Source organism: Mesoplodon densirostris, chromosome 3 (assembly GCF_025265405.1).
Source record: "Mesoplodon densirostris isolate mMesDen1 chromosome 3, mMesDen1 primary haplotype, whole genome shotgun sequence".
Taxonomy (NCBI): Eukaryota; Metazoa; Chordata; class Mammalia; order Artiodactyla; family Ziphiidae; genus Mesoplodon; species Mesoplodon densirostris.
In genome coordinates, this window is record NC_082663.1 from 141,427,379 (window position 1) to 141,446,029 (window position 18,651).

The following is an 18,651-nucleotide window of genomic DNA, read 5'->3' on the forward strand; positions in this document are numbered from 1 at the left end:
TCTGTCCTTGGTGCTTGGTGTGTGACTGGTACTTGGTGTGTGGCCACTGCAATGAGTGTTCTGAATGGATAATGATGAGAAGATTTCTGTACTGAGTGTTCCACCTCCTACAACCCACTGCCTTCGTTCTGAGGCACAGAGAGGTTGAGTAACTTGCCTGTGGTCACACAGCAAGGGGGGTGGGGGGTGGGATTTGAATCGTGATCATGTTGACCCCCAGTGTGTGCAGAATTCCCCTGTGGGGGAGGTGCTATTACCACCTTTTACAGCTGGGGAAACTGAGGCTCTGTCTGTTGAAGCCCCTTTTCCCAAGGAGACGAGGGGCGGGAATGTGAACCCAAGCTGGCTACTCTGGACTGAGCAGCTTGAACACCGGAAACAGGATTCGGTCATCCCCCCGTGTCTGTCCTCAGCAGGAATGGGGACACTCCAGAGTCAGTGGCCTTCAAAGAAGAAGGGGCTTCAGCAGTAAGGAAATGGCTTGTCTTTGGGAACATGGGTCCCAGGGGAGGGGGTACCCCCTCCAAGTCCCTGAGCCCCCAAGGTCTTTTCACCCCAAGATGAGGTGTCTATAGCATGGTGGTTTTGCTTCTAAGGCTGGCTCTTTCCACGGCCCCAGGGTGTGAGCAGGGTCCCAGGTGTACCATATAGATGCTCCTGTGGTCACTGGAAGGGGCTGTGTCCTTTTTACATGGGGGATCCTTTTCCCAAATCCTGGAAACCTCCCCTCACCTCCCTGGTTCAGTGGGACCCCCCGCCTCCCCTTGGCCACGCTGCCCAGAGAGAAACCCCCTGACCTCAACTGTAGCCTACAAGTTGCAGGCCAAGAGGGGCAGCTGTGTGTGGAGGGGAGGTGGGAGGGGTAGCAGGGCTGATGGCGCAGGGTCTCAAGGCCTGGCAAGTGGTCTGGGTGTTATTCCAAAGGCTATGAGAAGCTGAGAGGTGGGGGACGATCTGAGGCCCACTTCCCTGAGCCTCAGTTCCCCACACTCATGGGCCTTGTGTGAGAATTCAGTGAGATTCTGCTTTTACAGCTCTGGCACATAGTACTTACTTAATAAGTACAACTACTATTACTTCCTCCTCCAGGAAGCCCTCCTGGCTGTCCAGGTACCTCCTCTGCCTCCCATAGCTGCCTGGTTCCCCCCCACCCCCGTGCCAACATACTCTGGGTAGTAACTGACTAGTTCTATGGTAGTCCCGGAGGACAGGCAGGTCTGTCTGGGGTCCCCTGAGTCTGTTGCACCCAGAACAGCACTGGGCACGTAATAGGTGTGCAATAAGCTATGGGAGAGAGGAGAGGGGTCGGTGCTGGGTGTTCCATTCTGAGGCCAACAGGGGGCGCAGGGAGGCGCAGGAGCCTCCGGGGAGGGGAAGGGAGATGACACGCCCCTGAAGGCCAGGCGCCTCCTCCAGCTCAGGCCCCCACCCTGCCTGTTCCCTGCCTCTAGAGCCCCATCTCCTCTTGGCTGCTCCAGGAACTTATAAATTACCTACTGTGCGCTGGGTTTGGACTGGGGACACACCAGGAAACCAGCAGCTCCCAGGCTGGGAGTACAGTGCAGGGGTCCCAGCTGTGATGGGGGACAGACAGGCAGCTGAAGGGTCTAAGGTATATTCAGGGAGGCTAATTCAAGAGTAAGGCTTGGCCCCATTCAACAGAGTTTCCCTCAGCTCTTGCTTGGATGTTCTCGGTCTTAAAGGTGAGGGTCTCAGACAAGAGTCCATCCCGTTTCAGGGATCTGCCTGGGCCCCTCTCCACCTCTCACACCCTCGGTGGCTCCCCTTGGCCCACAGGAGAAAGCCAGACTCCTCTGCTGGACATCTGAACCCCTTTTCCCTTGTCTCTGCTGACCCCAGTTTGTCTTTTCTGCCTGGAAGTCCCCCCTCCTCCATTTACACCTAGAGAACTCCTATGCATCCCTCAAAACCCAAAGTTTTGGGGGAAGATGCTGAGGTCATCTTGGGACACTTTGAGTGTGACAGGCCTGGGTGGGGGTAAGAAGGGCAAAGTACCACACCAGAAATCCCAAACTAGGCCTTCCCGCACACCCTCTTCAACCTTCCTACTGGCTCCTTCCTGCCCTGGCATCTGGCCACTAGGCATTCAGCAGTTTCTACAAGGAGTGTCCAGACCTGCCCGGACATGTCCTGGTCCCCTGGAAGAGAGGAGGGGTGCGCTCAGGCTTCCCCCCACCCCCAACACACACACATACACACACACACACACACACACACACACACTGATGGGGGTGTTGGTGAGAAACAGAAAAACAGAAATGCAGAGAGAACAAGGGAGAGAGAGAGAAGGACTGAGGGAGGCAAAGAGAGAAAATGTGGAAACTTCCTTGCTGTTTTTTCTTCTAAGTTGCCGTGTTTAGGGTGAGGACACCTAGAGGTGGAGAGGGGCCCAGTCAGCCAAGGAGGAGGAGCTGGGATGCTGGGTGACTGGGAAACCACACTGTGTGAGTCATGCACAGGGCTGCCCTCTTCTGGGCCTCAGTTTCCCCCAGTGTCAGGGAACTAATTCCCCCAGCCCCGTGGCAGGGCTGGGGGTCCACACTCAGCCAGGGCCTAGTGCACAGCAGGTGCTCCATAAATGTACACCGTGGTCAGTGAAACCATTACAGGAGCAGGCATGCAAACCAGGGCGCTGGAGGGGTGTGTGTGGGGGCGGGAGGTGGGGGGGTTAGGGGTTCCGGGCAGTGAGCATGTGGGGCCCCAAGCCTGATGCCTCAGCTGACCCACTTCCTGCCCGGCCTGGGCTGTGCTGGTGACCACCCGCAGCCAGGAATCCGCACAGCCGGTCCCAGGGCCTGAGCCAACCACTTCCGTCCCCCGCTCCCCCTGCAGCCCAGGCCCTGCTGACTCACACTCAGCTGTCCCCACTCTTCCCTCACTGAGCACTGATTTTGAGAGGTAGGGGCGCTGGCAGAGGCCCAAACCCCGAAGGCAGGGAAGTCACGGCCGGCTGGAAGCATCACGGAAGAGAAAGAATTATACCCCAGGTTTAACTGCCTGAAAAATGAAAACCTGCTCTTGACAAGGAAAAAAAAAATGAATACTTTTGGGACAGTCCTTTGGAATCAGTCACAATTTCAAACTTCTGGCCACCAAAAAAATCCATAAAGAAATTGAAAAGATAAGCCAGGGACAGAGAGGAGATACCTGCGATGCATTTAACTGACCAAGGAATAGCTTCCAGGACATATGAAGTGCCCCCACTCCACCAGACACACTAGATGGAAAGAAAAAACACCACACAGAAAAATGGGCAGATGGCATTGTTTTTGCCATAACAATGACCACGAACTGGGTCTTACATTTCTGGCTTACAACAGCAGAAATTTATTCTCTCACAGTTCTGGTGGCCAGAAGTCCCAAATCAAAGTGTCTGCAGGGCTGGAGGCTGTGAGGGAGAATTGGTCCCAGGCCGCTCTCCTGGCTTCTGGTGGCTTCTGGCACTGGTCGGCGTCCCTTGGCTTGTGGCTGCATCACTCCAATCTCTGCTTCCATCTTCACGTGGCCTCTTACAAAGTAATCAGTCATTGGATTTAGGGCCCACCCTACTCCAGTATGACCTCATCTTAATGTAAATAATTACATCTACAAAGACCCTCAAGGTCACAATCTGAGGTTCTGGTGGACATGAATTTGGGGACACACTATTCAATGCAGTACAGGCATGGAAAGGCAATTCTGGGAAGATGAACCCAGGACAACCAATAAATAGAAGCTCAATCTAGTCATCAGGGAAAAAAATTCACTGAGATCCCATTTCACTCTTAGGCAGGGGACAGAGTCACTGGTGGTGGGCGTGGGAATTGGTTTGACCACTCAGAAGAACAATTTGGCCATGTTAACATAGCTGAGGATGGCTGGACCCTCCCTCCTGGTCCTAGTGTGAACCCTAGAGAAACCTACATGTGCATGCCTTTCCAGCAGCATGGTTCATAATAAGAAGGAGCTGGGAACTAGGGAAATGTTAGGGTGTGTTCTTATGATGGAGTACTATACAACCGTGAAAAGGGATGCACCAGACTTGCAGGCAGAAATCTCCAATCCAGACCCTTGAGTGAAAATAATTGTAACAGTGTGATACCATTTTTATAAAGTTTTTTTTAATTTGCATTTTTGTATTGTGGTAAAATATATATAACATACATAGAATTTGCCATTTTAACCATTTTTAAGTGGGCTGTTAGTGACATTAAGTACATCTGAAATGTTGAGCATACACATAGAACATCACCACTATCTACTTCCAAAACTTTTCCATCACCCCCAAACAGAAACTCTGTAACTGTTAAGCAATAATTCCTCATTTCTACCCCCTCTTCCTCCAGCCCCTGGTAACCTAAAATTGACTTCCTGTCTCTATGAATTTGCATATTCTAGACATTTCATACCAGTGGAATCATATAATGTTTGTCCTCTTGTGACTGGCTTATTTCACTCAGCATAATGTTTCAAGGTTCATCCACGTTGTAGCATGGATCAGAACATCATTCTATTTTTATGACTGTGTAATAGTCCATTGTGTGGATATACCAAATTTTGTTTATCCATTCAGTTATTGGTGGACATTTGCATTGTTTCCACCTTTTGGCTATTGTGAATAGTGCTGCTGTGTACATTGGTGTACAAGCTCAGTTTGAGTCCCTGCTTTCAATTCTTTTGAATATATATCCAGAAGTGGAGTTGCTGGATCATATGGTCATTCTGTGTTTAGCTTTTTGAGGAACTGCCAAACTGTTTTCCACGGCATCTGCACCATTTCACATTTCCCCCAGAGGTCCAAGAGGGTTCCAATTTCTCCACACCAACACTTGTTATTTTGCTAATAGCCATGCTATTGAGTATAAAATAGTATCTCGGGACTTCCTTGATGGCGCAATGGTGAATAATCCCCCTGCCAATGCAGGGACAGGGGTTCGATCCCTGGTCCAGGAAGATCCCACATGCTGTGGAGCAACTAAGCACATGTGCCGCAACTACTGAAGCCCGGGCGCCTAGAGCCCGCGCTCCACAACGAGGGCCACGGCAATGAGAAGCCTGCGCACCACTACGAAGAGTAGCCCCCACTCACCGCAACTAGAGAAAGCCCACGCGCAGCAACGAAGACCCAACGCAGCCATAAACAAACAAACGAATAGATAAAATTTAAAAATAAAGTGGTATCTCACCATAGTTTTTTTTGTTTTTTTTGTTTTGCTGTACGCGGGCCTCTCACTGTTGTGGCCTCTCCCATTGCGGAGCACAGGCTCTGGACGCGCAGGCTCAGCAGCCATGGCTCACGGGCCCAGCCGCTCCGCGGCATGTGGGATCTTCCCAGACTGGGGCACGAACACGTGTCCCCTGCATCGGCAGGCAGACTCTCAACCACTGCGCCACCAGGGAAGCCCTCACCATAGTTTTGATTTGCCGCAACTAGAGAAAGCCCGCACGCAGCAATGAAGACCCAACGCAGCCAAAAATAAATTAATTTAATTTAATTTAATTTAAGAAGAAATTGGAGTGATGCATCTACCAGCCTAGGAACACCAAGGATTGCTGACAAACACCTGAGGCTGGAAGAGACAGGGAAGGATTCTTCCCTATAGATCTCAGAAAGAGCGTGGCCCTATCAATACCTTGATTTCAGACTTGTGTCCTCCAGAACTGTGAGAAAATAAATTGCTACTGTTTTAAGCACACACACACACCCCAGGCAAAAAAAAAAAGAAGAACATGAGAAGGATACAGAGATGTGGAAGGCAAGGCATCCGGGAAGGGGCGCAAGGCTTCCATGCCCTCTTGCAGCACCTCCACGTGTTCACCAGCCCAGAAACTCTCTGAACCCGGTTCTTTTGGGATTTTTATGGAGGCGTCATCACGTAGGCATGATCAATCATTAACTCCATTTTCAGGCCATCCCCCCCCTCTCTGGAGAATGGTGGGAGAGGGAGTGTGGCTGAAAATTCCAAACTCCTAATCATGGCTTGGCCCTTCTGGTGACCAGCCCCCATCCAGGAGCCATCCACGAGCCCACCCGGTCCCATGATTACAACAAAAGACACTCCTATCACCCAGGAAATTCCAGAGGATCTGTGTCAGGAACTAGGGTCAAAGACCAAATATTAGAACAAAAGATGCTCTGAGTGTTCTTATCACGTAGGAAATTACAAGGTTTTCAGGAGCTCTATGCCAGGAACCGAGGGCAGAGACCAATATATATATATATATTTTTTCCTATTATCTCACAGTGCGTAATTTTCTTTTCCTGCAACATGTTTACCTGTCATTATTATCAGAGTAATTCTGGCCTCATTAGAACTGTCACTTCCCCTTCTATTTTTTCGAAGAATTAGATAAGAATTGGTATTATTCCATAAATGATTCAGAATTCACCAGTGAAGCCATCTGGTCTTGGACTTCTCTGTTGGAAGGTTTATTATTATTATTATTATTATTATTATTATTGGTCACATGGCATATGGGATCCTAGCTCCCTGACCAAGGATCAAACTCACGACCCCTGCATTGGAAGCGCAGAGTCTGAACCACTGGACCACCAGGGAAATCCCGAAGTTTTTTGGTTCTTTTTGGTTTTTAATTAATTAATTAATTTTAATTTTTGGCTGAGTTGGGTCTTCATGGCTGGTTGCGGGCTTTTCTCTAGTTGCGGCGAGCGGGAGGGCTACTCTTCGCTGCAGCATGTGGGCTTCTCATGGCGGTGGCTTCTCTTGCTGCAGAGCACGGGCTCTAGGGGCATGGGCTTCAGTAGTTGTGGCACACAGGCTCAGTAGTTGTGGCTTGCGGGTTTTAGAGTGCAGGCTCAGTAGTTGTGGCACACAGGCTTAGTTGCTCCACAGCCTGTGAGATCTTCCCAGACCAGGGCTCGAACCTGTGTCCACTGCATTGGCAGGCGGATTCTTAAGCACTGCACCACCAGGGAAGTCTCTCTATTATTTCTTTATTCTCTATTTAATTTATGTCTGCTCTAATCTGTATGATTTCCTAACTTCTACTACCTTTGATTTTAGTTTACTCCTCTTTTCCTACTCCCTCAAAGTATAAAGTTAGATTCTTGATAACTTTTAGTATGTTTATAATTGACCAGGACCCTATGGGGCCTTCCTGGGACAGACCACCCCCCATGACCCCACCATGTCCTCTGCCTGCCTCTTGTCTGTAGAAGAACATTAGGCTCCTAGGCCTTCCTCAAGTTCCAAAGCATAAATTTAATCAGAGATGTGAGAAAATGCAGAAAGGAGGGAAAACAGTCAAGCAAGACAAAATAATACTAGTTTAGACATTAAACAAAGTCAAGAACATTTAGTTCCATCTCAAGGGCTGTAGATAATATTCTGAGCCACATCCTTTGAGCAGTTTTTCAGATACTTGAAACCTCCACCTGGTGGAAAAGGGTAACCATATGCTGCCCGCAAGCACGTAGACTTCAGGCCAGTTGGAACCAGAAGGTTGATGATGTTGACTCCCGATTACCTCACCACCAGCCAATCAGAAGAATGTCCATGAGCTGATCACACACCCACAACCCCCCTCCCTCACCTTGTCCTTAAAAACCTTTCCCTGAAAGCCACCAGGGAGTTCAGGTGTTTTGAACACTAGCTACCTGGACACCTTGCTTGGTACCTGCAATAACTGCTGCACTTTCCTTCACTACAACCTGGTGTCAATAGATTGGCTTTACTGCACGTGGGCAAGTGGCCCGAAGTTTGGTTCATTACGTGTTGTATTTTTGTTTTCATTCATCTGCAAGTATTTTCCAATTTCTTTCGTGATTTCTTCTTTGATCCATGGTTTCTTTAAGAGTGTGTTAGCAGTGTGCTCAGCGGTCCCGTGCATCTGTCTCTTGCTTCAACAGTGTTTGGATGGAACAGACCCAGGAACACCCTTTGCTCCAGCCTCTGACCACCCTCCAACATTTTTTGCAGTCGCAACATTCAGAATCAGCCACTCAGTTATCCTTGGTCACCAGGACCAGCCAACATCATTTTTCGAGATTAACTCCTTATTACCAATCAACCATGAGTTCCCAGATTCATCAGAATTATTCCACTGAGGTGGAGGCCGCCATCAACCGCCTGGTCAACATGTATCTGTGGGTCTCCTACACCTACCTCTCTCTGGGCTTCTAGTTTGATCCCGACAATGTGGCTCTGGAGGGCATGGGCCACTTTTTCCTTGAATTGGCCGAAGAGAAGTGCGAGGGCGCCGAGTGTCTCTTGAAAATGCAAAACCAGCACGGCAGCCGTGCCCTCTTCCAGGATGTGCAGAAGCCATCTCAGGATGAGTGGGGTAAAACCCAGGACACTATGGAAGACGCCATTCTCATTGAGAAGAACCTGAACCAGGCCCTTTTGGATCTGCATGCCCTGGGTTCTGCCCATGCAGACCCCCACCTCTGTGACTTCTTGGAGAGCCACTTCCTAGAAGAGGGGGTGAAACTCATCAAGAAGATGGGTGCCACCTGACCAACCTCCACAGGCTGGCTGGTCCCCAGGCTGGGCTGGGCGAGTATCTCTAGGAAGTACTCACCCTCAAGCATGACTAGGAGTCTCTGAAGTCCAACGGCCTCTGAGGAGCCCCTCTGGTGTCAGGGCTTCTGCTTGAAGCCCGTCTCTGCAGCCACTAGGCAGCTTTTTAACCACCCTGGGGCCCTCTCCCAAGCCTTGGACCAAATCGAAACAATAAAACTTTCTGCAGCAGAAAAAAAAGAGTGTGTTGTTTAATATCCACATATTTGTGAACATTCCAGCTTTCCTTCTGTTATTGATTTCTAGCTTTATTCCATTGTAGCTGGAGATGATTTCCGCTTTTTAAAATTTATTGAGAGTACACCTGTAACTTATATAATACTGTACATCAACTATACTTCAATAAAAATAAAATTAAATAAATGATGCCAAAAAATGTATTGAGAGTTGCGTTTTTGCCTAATAGCTGATCTATACTGGAGCATGTTCCATGTGCATTTGATAGAGATGTGTATTGTGCTGTTGGAGTGTTCTATAGATGTCTATTTGGTCTAGTTGGTTTAGAGAGTTGCTCATTCCTCCATATCTTTAATCTTCTCTCTGGATGTTCTATCCATTATTAAAAGTGAGATATTGAAGTCTCCAACTGTTATTGTAGAACTATTTACTTCTCCCTTCAAGTCTTAGATACAGCTTTGAGTTACTGTTTAGGGTCCTTTCATTTTAACCAGCAGGACTCCCTTTAGCATTTCTTGCATGGCAAGTATAATGGTAACAAACTCCCTCAACTTTTGCTTACCTGAGAATGGCTTGATTTCTCCCTTTTTCTTTCCTTCTTTCTTTTTTTTTTTTCTTTTTTCTCTCTCTCTCTTTTTTTTTTTTTTTTTTTGGCCATGCAGTATGGCTTGTGGGATCTTAGTTCCCCAGCCAGGAATTGAACCCGGGCCCTGGCAGTGAAAGCTCCAAGTCCTAACCACCGGACCACCAAGGAATTCCCTCTCCCTTATTTTGGAAGAACGGTTTTGCTGGATATAGAATTCTTGGTCAACAGTTTTTCTTTCAGCAGTTTAAATATGTCATTTCATTGCCGTCTGGAGTCTAGGGTTTCTGATGAAAAACTGGCTGTTGATCTTACAGAGGATCCCTTGTACTTGATAAGTAGCTTTCTCCTGCTACTTTCAAGATTCACTTTTCGTCTCTGGCTTTCAACAGTTTGATTACAGTGTGTCTCAGTGTGTGTCTGAGTATATTCTTCTTGGAGTTCACTGAGCCTGTGAGATGTGTAGATTTGTATCTTTCATCAAATTTGGGAAGTTTTTGGCCATTATTTCTTCAAATATTCTTTCTACCCTTCCTCTCTCTCTCTGTCCTCCTTCTGGGACTCTCATAATATATATGTTGGTCCTCTTGATGGTGTCCTACAGGTCCTTTAGACTCAGTTCACCTTTCTTCATTCTTATTTCTGCTCTTCAGACTTGATAATTTCAATTGTCCTGTCTTCAGGTATGCTGATTATTTCTTCTACCTGCTCAAATCTTCTGTCGAACACCTCTAGTGAATTTTTCATTTCAGTTATTGTACTTTTCAGATTCAGAATTTCTGTGCTTTTTTCTGTGCTTCATGCTTTTTTTTTCTTTCTTTTTTCCTTTAGCTTTTGAGCATGTTTAAAATAGTTGTTGTAAAGTTTTTGTTTAATAGGTCTGATGTCTGGGCTTCCTTAGGGATGATTTCTGTCAATTACTTTTATTCCTTTGAATGGGCCATACTTTCATATTTTTATGCCTTGTGATTTTTTTTGTTGAAAACTAGGCATTTGAATATTATAATGTGGCAAACTCTGGAAATCAGATTCTACGCCTTCCTGAGGGTTTTGCTGTTTTGATTTTGTTTTTGAATTGTTGAAGGCTGTAGTATTCCTTTTGTTTAGGTACTTTTCCAAACTATTTTTGCAAAGACTGTATTCCTTTTCATGTGTGGTCACTGATGTCTGTCCATTTAGCTCATGTTCAGCCAATGTCTTGACAGAGATTTCCTGGAATGCCAGGAGCTAAAAATGAAAAACCCAAACAAACAAACAAAATCCGCATCTCCCAGTGTTTGTAGATGGGTTCTGGGCTGGAATACTCCTTTAACTTTTAGCCAGGTTTGTATTGAGACTAGGGATCAGCCTGAGGTGAAGCTCAGAGTCTTCTCAGTTCTTTTCTGAGCATAAGTCTTGCCCCTGGGTGTGTACATAGATTTCTAAATTCCCTCCATACACACAGGTGCTTTTGAATGTCCTAATTTCCCCCAGTAATTAGGTAATATCCCCCAGCTTTTCCTCTCAGGGTTTAAGTGGTTGATAATATGTTTTGACCGTAACCTTTTGCCCTAAGTGTCTGTATGTGTTTGGTTCAGCTTGCAGTGCTTTTGAGCAACACCCACCACTTTTCCAGCCCAAGCTCCAAGTTAGGCAGTTCAGAGGTGAGCTGCCATGTCAGTCCTTCAAGAAGCCCCAGACAGGTTAGAATAGACGTACACAATAATTTGTGAATAAGATCTGCACTGCTCCCACCAGATCCAAGGACCACGGTCCTGCACTGGGAACATGGGTTACTTCCGCTACAAGACCACAGCTGTGGGACTTCCCTGGTGGCACAGTGGTTAAGATTCTGCCTGCCAATGCAGGGGACACGGGTTTAATCCCTGGTCTGGGAAGATCCCACGTGCCGCGGAGCAACTAAGTCCATGCACCATAACTACTTAAGTCTGCGCTCTAGGGCCCATGAGCCACAACTACTGAGACCGCGTGCAGCAACTACTGAAGCCCACGCACCTAGAACCCATGCTCCACAAGAGAAGCCACCACAATGGGAAGCCTGCACACCACTGTGAAGAGTAGCCCCCGCTCGCTGCAACTAGAGAAAGCATGCGTGCAGCAGTGAAGGCCCAATGCAGCCAAAAATAAAAAATAAATAAAAATTAAAAAAAAAAAGACCACAGCCAAGCTGCAGAGTGGGTGGGGCAAGGGCAAGTGGAAATGCCACGAGTGTTCCTACCATTTTCAAGTTGCCTTTTTCTTGCTTCAACATGCACTTAGTTGTTACAAATTTCTGTTTTCCAGAGTTCTAACAAAGTCAGTTCTGATAGTTTTTGTTTGATGGTCCTGTAGGGGAAGGAGAGGTTGGAGCTGCATACTGCACCATTTTGTTGATAAAATTTTAAATATACTTACTATATATATATATATATATATATATGGCATGCATGGGGATGATCAAATCAAATCCCAATTTTAGACAAAGGCTTGGTGAGTGGTGGGTGGTGGAGGTGTACACGGGCTTCAGCTCTCTTGGGAATGTTTCTTCAGCAGGGTGCTGGGTACTTGGGTGTTTGTTACTTTATTATTGATACTTTTGTGTATATGCCTGGAATATTTCATAATGAAAAATAAAACTGACAGGAGAAGGCTTGGTGATTTCTCAAACATAAAATTACCACATGACCCAGCAATTCCACTCCTTGATATATACCCAAGAGAACTGAAAGCAGGTGTTCAAACAAAAACTTGTACACACATGTTGATACCAGTATTACCGAACTGGGTCCATTTGCCTGACACACAGCAAGCCAAACACTGAGACTCTGAGGTTTGCAGCAGAGAAAGAATTTATTCATAAGGCAGCCAAGCGAGGAGATGGGAGAACAAGTCTCAGATCTGCCTCCCTGAAGGCGAGGGGTTTGGGATATTTATGGGAGAAGCAGGGTGGTCTTGGGCATAGGAAAAGGTGATTGGAGGTAAGGGAAAAGGTGAGGTAATCGGTGTTCTGCACAGGCGTATCTGGGTTACACGTTTCTGCATCTTCAAAAATGGAGGCACTTAGCATGATCTGAGGGTGGAGTTTTCTGACATCAAAAGGCCATTCAGGGTTTCCCTGGTGACACAGTGGTTGAGAGTCCGCCTGCCGATGCAGGGGACACAGGTTCGTGCCCCAGTCCGGGAAGATCCCACATGCCGCGGAGTGGCTGGGCCCGTGAGCCATGGCCGCTGAGGTGCGCGTCCGGAGCCTGTGCTCCACAATGGGAGAGGCCACAACAGTGAGAGGCCCGCGTACCGCAAAAAAAAAAAAAAAGGCCATTCATCCAACGCATGGGCCCAGTTTTGGGGTTAGTGGTCCCCATCAGCCTTAGTTGAGCAAGAGCTGACTCCTGTAAACAACTGGGCTATGTGACTCTGGGAAGGTATGCAATTAAAGAGAGGAAGAAAAGAATGAAAGAAAAAATAACTAAAGCAAGCTTAATCAGTGAAGGCAGTTTACAAGCAGAGGAGTTTCAACAAGCTGTTCCCCTATCTGTTGCTCTGCAAGACAAACTCAAGAATTCCTGTTAGTCATCTGCTTCTGTTAACTCTCTGGGGCCAGTTTCCGTGGTTGCCACGGGCTGGAGGAGGGGGCATGGGGAGTGACTGCTGATGGGGACATGGTTTCCTTTTGGGGTGATGGGAAAGTTCTGGAAATAGATAATGGTGATGGTTACACCACGCTGAGAATGTGCTAAATGCCACTAAGTTGCACATGTTTAAATGGTTAAAATGATACATTTCATGTAATACGTATTTTACCACAATTAAAAATTTTATTTAAAAACAAGGTCCTATTGCATAGCATAGGGGAACTACATTCAGTATCCTGTAGTAAACTGTAATGGAAAATAATTTTTAATTGTTTTAATAATAAAATAAAATAAAATAAAAGCAACTTTGCTCAAGTAACCCCAGCCATCAATTGGGCACCTTTGAGGGTGCATTCACATGCTCATAGATTTTTTTAAAACTTACCTTGACTGTGAAGAGCTGCAAAAAAAACCTCTCCAGGTGAGGAAAACTACCTTTGACAAGGAAAACATTCTAGGATGTGAAGTGCTTGCTTGCCCTGGTCACAGAGCCAAGGAGAAGCCAAACTCGGATTTGAACCAGGCTTGTCTGCTGTGAATGGCCTCATGCGCCTGCATCAGCTTTCAAGTTCCTTTACCAGCCTGGTGCCTGGAGTTGCCTGTCTGACCTCAGGGTCTTTGAACATGCTGTGTTCCCCTGCCAGAATCACCCTTTCCTCTACTCCTCCCATGCCTAGAGACTTTTCTTTTGCTACTTGAAAGGAGGTCTGGCACATAATAGATGTTAAAGAAATATCTGTGGAGCGAATGGATGAAGGAGTGAATGGATAAATGAATAGATGAGTTCCTTTAAAGCACCTCTCATGTGAGCACAAGGAGAAAGACGTGTGGATCCTCACAGCTGTGGCCTGTCCAGAGCTCAGGACATTGAAGGAAGAGTGGCACAGAGAGGCCAAGCCACCTGCCCAAGGTCACACAGCCAGGAACTGGCATGATCAGGATTTGAACCTGGATCTTCCTTCCCTGAGCCTGGGTTCTTCCCACAATGCCCAGGTATTGCAAGCCCATCATATGCCCAACATTACAATTTCATCAGTCCTATCTGAAGGGTAGCAGACGGTGCCACTCCAGAGCCTGCCTCTTTGGCATAAAGATTCTTTTGAGAAACTGCAGGTACAGGAGAAACTCTGAAAACAGAGTAGAAGTTATGCTTTTGTAAGGGGCATTTACATTTACAAAAGAAGTCTCCATTTGTTAAGTGTGTCTCCCTCTCTGTACGAGGAGGAAGAGCATGGCTGTAAATCCCTGGAGAATCTTATCAGTGGAGAGAGCACAAATTAAAACCTGCAGAATGAATCTTACCCTTGTTTACTGTGCTTTTCCTGGTCACCTCCCAGAATGGGCCTCAACACCCACCCCAGGCCCAGCACCTTTCTTTTGTCTTTAGCGGAAGATGGTATGTAAGGGAGTGGCTGGGGCCCTCTTGGGGAGTTTTACTCAGTTTCCCTCTGTATCTCCCATATATACACGAGATATACATGTTAAACTTCTGTGTGTTTTTCTCTTGCTAGTCTGTCTTTTATTCCAGGGGGTCTCAGCCAAGAACTCAGAAGGGTAGAGGGAGAATTCGTCTTCCTCCTCCCTGCCCCACATCTCATGCTGGCCCCTGAGGGTGGCCAGATACCCTCTTTTTTTTTTTTGCGGTACGCGGGCCTCTCACTGTTGTGGCCTCTCCCATTGTGGAGCACAGGCTCCGAACGCGCAGGCTCAGCAGCCATGACTCACGGGCCCAGCTGCTCCACGGCATGTGGGATCCTCCCGGACCGGGGCACGAACCCGTGTCCCCTGCATTGGCAGGCAGACTCTCAACCACTGCACCACCAGGGAAGCCCCAGATCCCCTCTTTTTAGAGGCTCTGGGGCAGACAGAGCAGGCTGGGGGCTGGCTGCCTGGGCTTCAAGCCCAGCTTCACTGGTTTCTGGCCTTGGCACAATGCCTCTCCGGCCTCAGGTTGTCACCTGTCAAGTGAAGATCATGATCCGCCCCCATCAGGTCTTATAAGGATTATGTCTTATGTGCCAGACACATAGTAGTGAAACTGAGCCCCCCTAAAACCGAGTTCCCTTACCAAGTTTAGGATTAATCCCTCTATCCCAAACTTCTTTCCCTTTCTTGTCCCGTCTGACCTCAATCCTGTGCTAACTGAACACTAATCAACCAGAGTCAGATGATTAAAATTGCTGATGTTGATAGCATTGTTAATGTACCAAAATGGCTATTGTAGATAACATCGCTAACATACAAACTCAGCTTGTTTCTCCGGGTCGAGATGAGCTCACAGACCCCAGAGCCATGGACCACCTGGCCAGAGAATCATAAACCAGACATATCCTGATGCCTGAAACTATGATTAAGAAATGTCACAGCAGGGGCTTCCGTGGTGGCACAGTAGTTAAGACTTTGTACTCCAGGACTTCCCTGGTGGTGCAGTGGTTAAGAATCTGACTGCCAATGCAGGGGACATGGGTTCAATCCCTGGTCAGGGAACTAGATCTCACATGCATGCTGCAACTAAGAGTTCACATGCCACAACTAAGGAGCCCAAGCACTGCAACTAACACCCAGTGCAACCAAATAAATAAATATTAAAAAAAAGAAGAAGAAAAGAATGGGTACAATTCTGATTAAAAAAAACTAGAAATGTCACAGCAATGTCACAAGATGATTAATTTCAGCCTCTTTGTTCTTCCCCTTTTAAAAAAAAGTCCTAACTCAGGGGCCAAGGTGGAGCGGATTGGAGGCTGGTCTCCCACTCCCTTGCCTGGTGCCCTGCAATAAACGTTGTACTTTCCTTCAACACAACCTGGTGTCAGTAGATTGGCTTTGTTGCGTGTAGGGTGAGCTGACCCGAGTTCAGTTTGGTAACAGTAGGTGCTCAAAATGTTTCCCCTGGTATTTATTCTTTGCTCCACACTTTGCTGCAGATGTAGGTGTCTCCCCACACCATCGCCACCATTCACTGCTGTGATGTTTCTTAGAGAATTTCATGGCCCTTCTCTGGACCACACCTCCCTTGATGAGCTGGTACAGATCCCTCAGTCCCTGTGAATGTGACCTCATTTGGACAAAGGGTCTTTGCGGAAGTAATTAAGTTAAAGATCTTGAAATGAGACTGTTCTGGATTTACACTGGGCCCTAAATACAATAAGTCCCCTACATATGAACCTTCAAGTTGTGAAATTTCAAAGATGCGAACATACATTCCATCAACGTGGGGCGTGAGTGAAACTGCAGCTTGCCCTCTGTCTCCTCTTGCTGACGATCCTTCAGCTCTACCATCTCCCACCTCCTCTCCCTCCTCCAGTCAGTAACTCTTCTTGCGTGTTCACTGGATGCCAGCCCTGTATGCCAGCTGTTGTACTGTACTACTGTACTATTCAAGGGACTGTACTGTAAAATTTTAAATGTTTTCTTTATTTTTTTGTGTTTGTGTGTTTTGTATGTGTTATTTGTGTGCAAAGTATTATAAACCTATTACAGTACAGTACTATATAGCCGATGGTGTTAGTTGAGTACGTAGGCTAACTTTGTTGGACATACAAATCGGACTTATGAACGCGCTCTCAGAATGGAACTCGTTCGCACGTAGGGGACTTACTGCATACTGACAGGTGTCCTTAGAGAAGAGGAGGGATAGACAGAGAAGAAGAGAAGGCCATGGGAAATCAGAGGCAGAGACTGAAGTGATGCAGCCACAAGCCAAGGAACACCTGGGGCCACCAGAAGCTGGAAGAGGCAAGGAAGCCTCCTCCCCTAGAGCCTTTGGAGGGAGCACGGCCCTGCTATGATTTCATATGATTTCATAGTTCTGGCTTCCAAAACTGTGACAGAATAAATTTCTGTTGTTTTAAACTACCCAGTTTGTGGCAATTTATTATGGCAGCCACAGGAAACTAACATAGCGATACTGGGACTTGGTCCCAGAAAGCTCTGGTCTGACAGGGCACAGAGCCAGACTCAGACCCTCCAGCCTTGTGTGGTCAGGATGAGGCCAGAGGGAGGCCCCTCAGCCTGAGGGAACCTGGGCAGAGAACAAGGAAGTCTTATTGGAAGATGGGGCATCAAACTGGGGTTTAAGAGGTAAATAGGAGTTTGCCAGTGGGGGCCATTCTTTCTAAGTAAGCTTGCCCAGACCTATCTGAGCTCAACTCTAGCTGAAGCTGAGACATTATTGGCCAATTACCCATAATACCAATAGTTATTAGTTCTTGGGAGTGTAGCTCCAATCAAACTTCATCTACTCAGTGCTGCCCTATAAGAGGGTAATACTGAGAAACAGGCTGCACTGAGAAACTGAGGTTTGGAGAGATTAGTAACGCTTCCCAAATCTGCTTGGTATCTCAAGGACTAAGCCACGATTTGAACCCAGTCTGCCTGTGTACCCCCATCGATGACACAGGCACATGTTGGCCTGGAGGGACGTTCACAGCTACAGGACAGCAGTTCTCCTTGTCGGTTGAACTCAAGAGATTTTTAAATAACCTGCTTTTTCACCTCTTCTGGATCTCGTGTCATGACTGTGTTTGCCTCTCATAATGAGAAACCAACAACTGGGTTTGGGTTGTTTCTTGTGTGTCGCGTGTGTCTGATGAGGGTGCCTACGGCCAACAGAAGGTGGTGAAGAAAAATTCTAGGAGGTTGGGAGCTAAGCCAAGTGAAGGGAACAGCCTGACCCCCGGCCTCTGTGCTCGGTTTACCTGTGCCGTGGTGTGGCCTCTGGGACTCGTGGAAGCTGCCAGTGAGGAATGCAGGGTCCCGGCCGACTGAGCTCATCGCTGGCTGGCTGCCTGCAGCCTGCCCCACTGTTCCTCCCAGCTTGGCCATGGGACTGGCCATGAGGTCATCGGCTAACAATGCTGTGAAGGGGAGCCAGATCGGCCTGGCTGCCAGCATTCCAGAATTTGGTGAAGTGGAAACCACCATGGAGCTAATGTCATCCTTTCCTGTTCTAGGGACCACCCACGGGCTGTGTCCCCTTGAGAAGTTCCAGGAATAAAGGGGAACTAATTACTGGTCCTGCTCGTAAAGTGACAGACACCCACTCATGAGTCAGCAGCTCCACTCCTGGACATGCACAGTGGAATACTATACAGCAAGGAAAAAGAACAAGGCACACAATAGGTGAAGAACACAGCCATTCACAGCCATGGTGTTGAGTGAAAGTCACCAGACAGAAAAGAGGATGCACTGGCTGGTTCTGTTTACATCAAGTTAGGAAACAGGCAAACTCATCCATGGTAACAGAGGTGGGCACAGCTGTTATCTGAAGGTAGGGAGAGTGATGGAGCTGGGAATGTTCTGGAACCTCATTTTGGGAGGTGGTTATGTGAAATGTCATCGAACTCAACACCTAAGATTAGGCCTTTTTGCTTTCTGTAAGTCATATCTTGATAAAAATTTAAAAATAAAAAGGCAGAGGGCTGTAGAAAACATTTTTGTGATGCCTCAAAAAGTTACACATAGAATGATCATATGATCCAGCAATTCCCCTTCTGGGTACAACCTCACAAAAATTGAAAACAGGTCCTCAAATCTTCATGTATGTGTTCAAGAAAGCACTACTCACAATAGTTCAAAAGGTGGAAACAGCCCAATGACCATCAATGGATGAATGGATGAATGAAGTGTGGTGTCTTCATATGCTGGAATACTATTCAGTCATAAAAAAGAGAAAAGCACTGCTACACACTCCAACATAGATGAACCCTGAAAACATGCTGAGTGAAAGAAGCCAGAT

At 47.2% G+C, this 18,651-nt stretch overlaps 1 pseudogene; it reads left to right on the top strand.

Annotated features, from left to right (window-relative positions):
• Positions 1-8,033: 8,033 nt before the first annotated feature.
• On the top strand, positions 8,034-8,840 carry LOC132486549 (ferritin light chain-like; annotated as a pseudogene).
• The last annotated feature ends 9,811 nt before the right edge of the window (positions 8,841-18,651 follow it).